Consider the following 10,715-nt stretch of genomic DNA (forward strand, 5'->3'; position numbering starts at 1 on the left):
CTCATAATGAAGGGTCAGTTTTCTAAGTTTAAAAGTTGAATGAGATGTTCAGTTACTTGAAATGACATGCTCATTTCATTTATTAATCATACACATTCTTTTCCTCCAGACAAGCACCACATTTTGGTATGCAGAAGTGTGACCCAACCTAACATCCTTCCTATTTCATCACATGAAATGTTACAGAACATTTTTGACAGGGTTTCTCTGTATTGCTTTGGAGCTTGTCCTGGAACTTGCTCTGTAGACCAGGCTAGCCTGGAACTCACAGAGATCCACCTGCCTCTGCCTCTCATGTTCTGCAATTAAAGGTAGGTAGAATATTCTCAGGGTGCTAGACAGATGGCTCAGTGGTTAAGAGCTCTTCCTGCTCTTCTAGGGGACCTGGGTTCAATTTCTAGCACTCTTATAGCTGCTTACAACCATCTGTAACTCCAGTTCCAAAGGGTCTGATGCCTTCTTCTGGTCTCCGTAGGCACCAGGCAAACACATACTTACACAGACATGCATGCAGGCAAAGCACTCCTATACATAAAATAAAAACTAATTTTTAAAAATTTTAAAAAGAAAAAATTTAAATACAATACCATTTTTACAACATATGTGTAGCCATTATGAGTACAATGGTAACACAGCTGCCCACTTTCTTCACTGTGAGTACAGTGATGGCTAGTGTAGTTGTCCTCTGCTGTCATGTAAATACAATGATGGCTAGTGCAGTTGCCCATTGTCATTTACTTATACTAGTGCTGTTTTGTACCATTACTGCAAATGTCAACTACAGATAGCATTAATACAACAAATAAAAATTTATCACCACTGTGAAACAGCTTCAACCTGGCAGACTTTTTGAAGTATACTCAAGTCCTCACACACTTTTAACCACTTTCTAGACACATAAACAACTGTAAGAGCAGGGCCAGGTGTGATGGTGCAAACCTTTAATCCCAACACTTAAAGAGACAGAGGCAGCTGGGTCTTTCCGTAAGTTCAAGGACAGCCTGGTGTACATAGTTGATTCTAGGCTAGCCAGGCCTATAGAGAGACACTGTCACAGTATAAAAGAAAGAGTGAGAAACTACAGACATATTATCAGGTACTAGGATAATGGGGGTTGATGTACCTATTTTCAATCCACAGCCAGCATACAGGAGGAGAAAAGGCAAGAAATACGAATGCATACACAAGAAAGGACAGCTTTCCTTCTATTTCTTCCCCTGCAGAGCTATGATTCAAACCTAGGCTGTGTCAGGCAAAAGTCCTACCATTGAGCTCATTTGCATGCAGCCCCTAGAAAAATACTTATTTAATCTATTGATATGGGTTCTTTCCTTCTACTATGGGTCCAAAGATGGAATTCAGGTTGTGAGACTTGCACAGCAAGAACTTTTACCCATGGAGTCATCTCACCAGTCCCAGAAAAGTTTTGTTGTTGTTGTTGTTGTTGTTTTTGTTTGTTTGTTTTTTTGGTTTTTCAAGACAGGGTTTCTCAGTGTAGCTTTGGAGCCTATCCTGGCACTCGCTCTGGAGACCAGGCTGGCCTCCAACTCACAGAGATCCACCTGCCTCTGCCTCGAGAGTGCTGGAATTAAAGGCGTGCGACTCCAACACCCAGCAGAAAAGTTAATTTTTGAGAAAGAAATTGTTTCTTTTTTTTAAGCAGCAAAACTAATTGGTGAGTGACTCCGGATACTAATTTTTTTTTTAAGCTTTTGAAATTGATTTTTTAAGCCATGTTCAGACAGTGGTTGGTTCAAAAATAAACTCAAAATATTGCTTGGGTTGGGGGTTGGTGGTGCTCGCCTTTAATCCCAGCACTCGGAAGGCAGAGGTAGGCGGATCTCTGTGAGTTAGAGGCCAGCCTGGTCTCCAAAGCGAGTGCCAGGATAGGCTCTAAAGCTACACAGAGAAACCCTGTCTCGGAAAAACAAAAAACAAAAAACAAAAAAACAAACAAAAAAAATTGCTTGGAAAAATTAGGTAAATTAAAAAAATAAGGCTGGGCATGGTGCCACAACCTTTAATCCAAGCACTGGGGAGGCAGAGGTAGTTCTCTACAAATTCAAGGACAGCCTGGTCTACATAGTGAGTGACAGGCCACCAAGTCTACATAGTAAGACCTTGTCTCCAACAAAACAAAATTTAAGATAAGTAATAAAACAAATACCCATGTACAGGTGGTAGAATGGCTTGAAATATACCAAGAGGTTACAGGAACTGCCTATAATGTGGACACTCTCTAGTAATGCCTCAGTGCTGGGGAGGGGAAGACAGGTGAATCCCATAAGCTCTCCTAACAGCCAGTCTAGCCTAATGAATGACAGGCCAATGACAGACCCTGTTCCCTAACTCTACTCCAATCCCAGAAAAACCAAGGTGGACAGCATATGTTATGGTTATTCTTGGTTGTCAACTTGACTACATCTGTAATTAACTAAAACCCAAGAGTCTGGGTACACCTGTGAGAGGTTTTCCTTAAATTGAATCATTTGCAGTAGGAAGACCTACCTTTAATCCAGACCTTTTTTTTTTTTAAAAGATTTTATTTATTTATTATATATACAACATTCTGCTTCCATGTATATCTGCACACAAGAAGAGGGCACCGGATCTCATAACGGATGGTTGTGAGCCACCATGTGGTTGCTGGGAATTGAACTCAGGACCTCTGGAAGAGCAGATGGTGCTCTTAACCTCTGAGCCATCTCTTCAGCCCCTAATCCAGACCTTTTGAGATGGGAAGATCCACCTTTAATCTGGGGCCACAGCTTATGGTGGCAGCCTATATAAAGTCATGGGAAAAGGAAGCTTTTGTTCTTTGCCTGCTTGACCTCATTCTTGCTGGCAACTTTATTCCTTCACTGGCTTAAGAGCCTACTTCTTCTGGATTCCAGCATATACTGAAGTCTTCATACATCAGTATGAGCTGAGACATCCAATCTTGGGAACAACTGTCTGATTCCTGGATTTTCCATTGGTAGACATTTGTTGTTGGACTAACTGAACCACAGCCTGCCTGTAAGCCACTCTAATACACCCCCTTTCTATACTAAATAGATCCATTCAGTAAGTTCTGTTCCTCTTGAGAACCCTAAGTATCAACATTCAAGGTTGTCCTCTGCCCTCCATATATATGTACAGATAACACGACAGATGAGAACTCTACTATTGAACCAATCACGTCATGCCCCTTTTTCTTAGTGCTGGAGATTGAACTCAGGGCCTCGAAATTTTTAGACAAGCACCCATCCCTTTTCTCACTTATTCTTCAGTCTACATTTCTAAAGTCTATGGACATATTCCTTCATAAGTAAACAGTATCTTTATCTCATCTGAGATTATCTCTTAAAAAGTGGCTGTACCACCCACCTTTCAATCCATACAAGAAGCCCAATTGCATTCATTCTCTACTACATGGTCTTATTTTCTTCAAGGCACTTACCACTACCTATCCAATTTATCAGGTTGCCATTCAACAGAATATCTTACTTCACCCTTGCAGGCCAGTCAGTACCAATGTCTACAGCATCAGACATTCAATATATACTTCTAGAGAAAATCATATGTACAGCCTCTGTGTAAAATAACAACCCTGCTATGTGTTTTTATCATTTGCAACTTGCTTTTCATCTGATGGCAATTTCTAGTACCTATAGAAACCCGGGAAGTAACCTGGGAGATATAAGAGAGAGAACAGAGCACAAGGCAGTCAAACATAATTCTGGAATTTGCTGAATAACCACACATTTCTGAAAGAAAAATAAGTTATTTGGGACTTTTGTTTGTTAGGGTTTCTTTGTTGTGTTTTGGGGGGTTTTTTTGTCTTTTTTTTATTATTATTAAAAGCATATGCAGACAACACCACCTGGCTTGCATTTTTTGTATGTGTGTGATCTCTGTACATAATCCAGGCTGCCCTAGAATCCACTATAAAGACCAAGCTGCTCTCAAACTCACCTGCCTGTGCCTCCTGAGTGCTGCGTTTAAAGACATACACCAACATATCAGGTTCTCAGGACTGTTTTTAAAATGACATTAAGCCAGGTGTGCTAACATATGCCTTTGATGTCAGCACTCTCCAGGCAGAGGCATGTAGATCTCTAATGAGTTTAATGGTCTACCCTAGCAAGTTCCAGGCTAGCCAAGGCTACATAGTAAGAAGCTGTCTCAAAAACCAAAAACAGTAACAACCAAAAAGAAAAAGATGTTACCAGAAATAACTAAAAGTTCCATTTTTATAAACAATGTAGAAGCTCACACTACCCAACACCTAGAAGGCAAAAGAAGTCAGAGGGTCAGAAATTCAAATGACTAGTTGGGTGATGGTAGCACATACCTTTCAGGAAGCAGAAGCAGGCAGATCTAGGACTACACAGAGAAACCCTGTCTTAAAAAACCAAGAAGGGAGGAAGATCAAGATACTCTCTGGCTTTATAATGAGTTCAAAGTCAGCCTGAGATAACCTGAGAGGCTTGTCTCCAAAAAACAAAGAGGGGGAAACATTCATACTTAGAACTTTCAGACAATTGGTAAAGCTGAGCATAGCAGCTCATACTTGTAATCTCCATCACTTTGAAGACTGAAGCAAGAATTTGCCACGACTTCGAGGCCAGTCTGGGATATATAGAGAATCAGGTTATAGTAAGCCCCAATCTTAGGAAAACACAAAACAAACAAACAAAGCACGGAGTAATTTCTCCAATGGACAGCACTATGTGGAACAAATATGGCTTCATCATGGGTTAATGCATATGTATGTGTTTCATTTGCACCATGACAGCATTTACACTTCCCACAGAGTATTTCTTTCTGGAGATCTATGGAATCCAACAGTGAATACCAAAAGAACTAAAAATAGAAGCTATTAAATGTGGCACACACATACACCCAAAAACAGAGGCCAGAAATAAACAACATATATCAATCTTACACTAATTTTACTAATTGGGAAGGATATAGGCCAGGAAAGGTTAACAATACATTTTTTTTTTTTTTTTGGTTTTTTAAGACAAAAGATGGTTTTTGGTTTTTAAAAGATGACAAAAGAAACCCTGTGGCTTTGGAGGTTGTTCTGGAACTAGCTCTTGTAGACCAGGTTGGTCTCGAACTCACAGAGATCAGCCTGCCTCTGCCTCCCCAGTGCTGGGATTAAAGGCGTGAGCCACCACCACCCAGCCTTAATTACTATTTTTTTGTTCTGTCAGTCATATTAAAGTCCCAGCCCACCAGGTTAGGGTCAAAGCAGGGGGGCATACAAATAAGCCATAACTAAAGCATGATACCAAAGGCCTTCCTTAACATGACATATATAAAATAAACACTTAAAGCTCTAAACATTTTGATGCAATGAGCTTTCTAGTCCATATTTTCAAAAAAATACACAGATGTGCCTGCTGAATAACTTACTGTTCCTTTGCTTCATGCAAGTAAACTGCCGTCCTCTTGGGACATCAGTAGAAGCATAGAAGCATTTCTCAATTTCTCACAAACACGGAGCACCAAAGTGAAACTTGCTGAACGTAACCTCAGCTAACATACATTCTTCATTAAAAGAAAGTATTCTTATTATAGCATTCATGAAACACAAACTCTAGACCCAAGTACAATGGTAAAAACCTGCAGCCCCAGCTCCCTAGGAGGCTGAAGCAGGAAGATCCCTGAGTCTAGGAGCTGAAGGCCAACCAGTTCTAGTGACCAACAGACAGAGACCAATGGGAAAAGATGACAAAAGAAACCACACACATATGACACAGCCCTGACTAGCAAGAAAAGACTATTCTTACTAATATTCTTCAATGTCATTAGGGCCAGTTCACAAATATCCTCACTAATTTTTTCAAATACTACAGAGAATCTTAGGTGACATGCCAGCGGAATACAACAAAATATTTTGTTCATGGTTAAACCCTAAGAGAGTAGCAAAAGAGTTATACATACATTCGGGGTAGGTGTTCAAGACAGGGTCTCTCTACATAGTTAGGGCTATCCTAGAACTCACTATGTAGACCAGGCTAGACTTGAACTCACAAAGATCCCCCGGCCCCTGACTCTCATGAGCTGGGATTAAAAGTTTGAGCCATCACGCCCAGCACTCCCGCTACAAAAGTAGTAGTTAAAGCTAAATAATTTGTTTCTCTTCAGAGTAGAAGCTTCCTCAACCTGTGTCACAATGTAACAAAATACCATAGTTACCAGTTTCTACATAAATGTTTTTAACTGAAAGAAAAAGCAAAAACAAAGATCACATAGTAACAAACTATCAAAATATGGTTCCGGAGCTGGAGAAACCGTTTGGAGTCAAGAGTGTTTATTCTTGCAGAAGACCCCAACTTGGGGGTCCCAGCGCCTACACAGGGCAGTGCAAAGCCTCCCTTAAAACTCCAGCTCTAGAACATTAGATCCTCTTCTGGTCTCCACGGGCACCTGCACTCACATGCAGACCCACACACTGACATACACCCATATGAAGGATTTTTTAAATGTAGACCCCTATCCTAATGAAGCTAAGTAAAATCAGAACTATGGAAAGAATGTCTACGTAAACTCAAAACTCACGTGATAAACACAAACGGGCAAGGAGGTGGAACCTCAGCTCATCTTTTTCCCAGTCTGTTCCTTTCGGTTAAAGAGGTACCAAAAAGAAGAAAATTAAAGATAAAATGCCAAATGGAACAAAGTTTGGTTCAAGAGCTATCAGAACTTTTACAATGAAGTCTGTCAGCTGGCTCGCCGCTACTCAGGAGTTCTAAACTCACTCTGTACATAAATCAAGGAATAGGAAAGCTCTCAACAACACAATGGAGTCACCCCACACTACAGACATGAGCAAATTAAAAGAAGGCGCTATAACTTCCTGGTTGGTTTTGTTTTTTTTTAGACGCTAAAAAGTCACTCTTGCTTTAAGACATTATCTATAAAGCCCTATAATCTAGGAGATGTGGTGACAAACCTCTAGTTCTCAGTACAAAACCCGATGCTTTCACCGCACCGCTGCTGACTCCGATCAATTATCTAGGCAGGATAAAGAAAACATCTTTTTTTAATGACTAACCAGCCAGCTCCACACAATATCAGACGCGTCTGTCTTCTGCTCCACGGACTGCGCGTGCTCGCCCGCACCGGGCGGCTCCCGGCTTCGGCCCGGGTTACCTTCTTTACTCCATTGTCACCCCCACGCCTGGGCCTTCAGCCCCCGTCCTGCCGGCGGGCAGCGGCGACAGGGTGCGATCCCCTCACCCCCTCCCGCTTAGGAGGCTGTGGGTGTGTCCGCGGGCGGACTCTCGCCCGGACACAATGAGCCGCTCCGCGCCGCCCGGGACCCGCGGACATCCCCCTGCCGCTGACCCCGGCCGCCAGCCGCGGCCCTTCCTCTTTCTCCCCACAGCTCGGCCCCTCCCCCGCAGCGCGCAAGCGCCGCGGCGCCGCTCCCCTCCCCCGCACCCCCCTTTCCTCCGGCGTCCTCACCCGAGTCCGCAGCCCCCGTGCGGCCAGGTCCGGGGCTCGCTGGCGCGGGCCGGCAAACAGCGCTCGGCCAGGCGAGGCGAGGCTGAGGCGGCCCGGGTGGCTCTCCTCGGGAGGGCGTCTGTCAACGCCGCGGCCAAGCGTGCGGCTGAGCCCGGCTCGGCCCGACCCGGCTCGGAACGCCCGATCGTGGCCCACGCGCGCTCGCGACCCTGAACGGCCGGCGTTTCTACGCCGCGCAGTCCCGGCGCCCCGCCACCATCGCCGCCGCCGCAGCCTGGCTCGGCCCTCCCCGACTGCGCGAGCGCGACACCGGGGCCCTTTTACGACAGTTCGGAAAGCAAGCGCGCCGGACTCACGCCCTCTCACGTCCGTATGTCTGCGCGTGCGCGGACCTTCGCCTGCCGGGCTCGCCCCCCTTCGGCCCCCGGGCCCGCCCCCCTGCGTCCTAGCCTTTCCCCTTTTGCACTGGCTTTCTCTTACTGTTTGTTGGCCCTGTTGAGCTACGTTAAGAAGAAGCTCGTAGGGTTCATTTTCTTCGGTGATTTCGGGGTCAACAATACTTCAACATGATTCTGCCTACATCCTGGTTACTTTTTCTCTTCTAAATCTTACCGGCTGCACTTGCAGCGCTCTTAAAGCAAAAACGTGGTGTCTTTCCCAGCAAATGACACCCAAACTAGAGATCACATCTCGCTGTTCAAGTGAATTGTTTCCAAAATCAGTTCAAGGGTGGTATTAGATAGCCTGGAAGCTCTGGCTATACAATCTGAGAACACTTCTTAATTACCTCACAAAACAAGATGATTGCAATGTTTCATTGCGTGCCCTAGGAGGCAACACATAAGGACAGAGCGTGGCCTCTGCGGTCAATCAGGCAGACTTCTGGCCAGAAAGCTGATATATTAACACCTTTATAAATCTCAGTTTCCTCCTTTATTAACCAGGATAACTTTATATGCTTTAAAACCATCTTTAAGGTCAAATTTGGCGATTTATATAAACCTCCATATATTACCAATTAAGTGTTCAGTAGGCATTAATTCCCTCCTTAGACACAGGCTCTTCAATAATTTTATTCACTCATGTTCTCCATATTGAGTGAAGAAGGTGTTTTTAAATTATAAGCGAGGAATAATGAAAGAGCATTGGACCTGGATTTCCTCAGTCCCCCAATGGCTTCTCTCTAAAAGTAGGATGCCACCTGGACTATTGAGGCCGTTGACTCATGATGTCTCAAACCTCTGTTTTCATCTCTCTCCTTTTTTTCCTCTTTAAAGATTTGACTTGTATTCCTTAATTAAGGTAGACACACTTGCCACATACGACTCTTGAACACTTGAAATAAAGCGCTATTGACTTTGTATTGGCTACATCAATTTTAAGAACTACATTTCAAAACTGTGAAAAGTCCAATACTTTTTACTATGGATTGCATGTTAAAGTATATTTTTACTTCGCTTGGCTAAGTTCATGGATACAAAGATGGTCTGTGGTGTTTTTCACAACAAATGATTCCCAAATCATACATGATACTGAGTAAAAATCAGAACTGTCCATATTCAGCTGAATTGATTCTGAAATCAAGTCCAACATTCTATTAAATAGCCAGAGAGAGTTCTGGCCATTCATCACTGAAATATGCACATGCCAAGATACAGATGGGATGATTCCTTCTCACTCACCAATAACATCTGGAGATGTTTTTCATCATAACACTAAGGGGGTGGCTGTCTATTGAGCAGAAAAAAGGGATACAGCTAATACCACCTATTTGCACAGGATAGCCTTCAACAAAATTCTCTGTGCCAAAACTGTTTCTTTATTTGATTATTTTCTTTTTGTGGTGCTTGGAAATAAACCGAGGGCCCCATAAATGCTACCACAACCCCAGCCTGGGCCTAAAGTGTTATCACAGTTGAGAAACTCTGGATGTGGTAGCTTCAAAGAAAATGCCCCCCCATAATGGGAGGTATGGCCTGTTGAAGTAGGTGTTGTCTTATTGGAGGAAGTGTGCCACTGTGGAAGTCAGCTTTGAGGTCTCATATATGCTCAAACCACACCTAGTAAGATAGACCATTTCCTGTTGCACTCCAGTCAAGATATGGGACATTCAGCTACTTCTCCAGCACCATATCTTCCTGTTTGCCACCATGATGATAAGGGACTAAACCTCTGAAAATGTAAGGCACCCAAATTAAATGTTTTTCCTTTATAAGAGTTGCTGTGGTCATGGTGTCTCCTTACAACAATAGAAACCCTAAGACACTGGGTTAAAGAAAACACACTATTATCCAGGTGGTGGTGATGCACACCTTTAATCCCAGCCCTCGAGAGGTAGAGGCAGTCAGATCTCTGTGAGTTCAAGGCCAGCCTGGTTCACAGAGCAAGTTCCTGGATAGCCAGGACTGTTATACAGAGAAACCTTGGCTCAGAAAGCCAAAACAAACAAACCAACAAAAAATCTTTACTATCACTTCCAGTAATTCAAAATGTATGTTTTATTGCACAGTTACATATTTTGGACATAGCCATTGCATATACATCGTATCCAAAATAGCACCAAATAGAAACCTGAAGTTCATCTTTGGCTGTTATCTATCTTTCTCACTTACTACTTCTAGCTGAGTGACAAATCCTTCCAATTCTGCCTCTGACATATTTCAGACCTGCCCTTACCCTCTGCATATTTTTCACACATCTACACTTCTGGTATCTCTGAGGTTTGTTTAATAGACATTGATCAAACACTTGCTGTGTGCCAGACACTGCAAGTACTAAATACATCATCACTACCCAATTGCAGTGCTTTCATAGGATCCAGGAAGGGTGTTTTGTTGTTGTTTTGTTTTGTTTTGTTTTTATTTTTTGGTTTTTCGAGACAGAGTTTCTCTGTGTTGTTTTGGAAGATGTCCTGGAATTAGCAGAGCTTTCTGTGTTGTTTTGTAGCCCATCCTGAAATTAGCTCTGTAGATCAGGCTGGCCTCGAACTCACAGAGAACTGCCTGCCTCTGCCTCTGAGTGCTGGGATTAAAGGCATGCACCACCAACGCCCGGCTGCTTAGAGGGTGTTATAGTGCTATGAAAACAAGAAGAGGGAACATGACAGAGAAACCTGGATGAAGTAAGGTTTAGACCAAGTTTTACATGAGAAAGTGTGGCTAAATGAAGCAAATAGAGACCTTGGGGCAGAGAGAGTCACAAGCACTAAGATAGAGACTTCTGTGCCTGAAGCAGCACCAAGCAAATTTCCT

At 43.2% G+C, this 10,715-nt stretch overlaps 1 protein-coding gene across 7 annotated transcripts in view; it reads right to left on the reverse strand.

The window, feature by feature from the left end:
• Positions 1 to 7,675, reverse strand: part of Rnf111 (ring finger protein 111) — a 73,111-nt gene extending 65,436 nt beyond the window's left edge. For 2 of the 7 annotated variants that reach the window (XM_027411234.2, XM_027411232.2), the window contains exon 1: positions 7,465 to 7,675. The gene's annotated coding sequence lies outside the window, so the exon portion shown is untranslated. Of the gene's footprint in view, positions 1 to 7,051; positions 7,308 to 7,464 lie in introns of those variants that run through there. The other 5 variants (XM_027411235.2, XM_027411236.2, XM_027411237.2 and 2 more) reach the window with 5 other exon arrangements.
• Positions 7,676 to 10,715: the final 3,040 nt, after the last annotated feature.

This window comes from Cricetulus griseus, chromosome 4 (genome assembly GCF_003668045.3).
Source record: "Cricetulus griseus strain 17A/GY chromosome 4, alternate assembly CriGri-PICRH-1.0, whole genome shotgun sequence".
Classification (NCBI taxonomy): domain Eukaryota; kingdom Metazoa; phylum Chordata; class Mammalia; order Rodentia; family Cricetidae; genus Cricetulus; species Cricetulus griseus.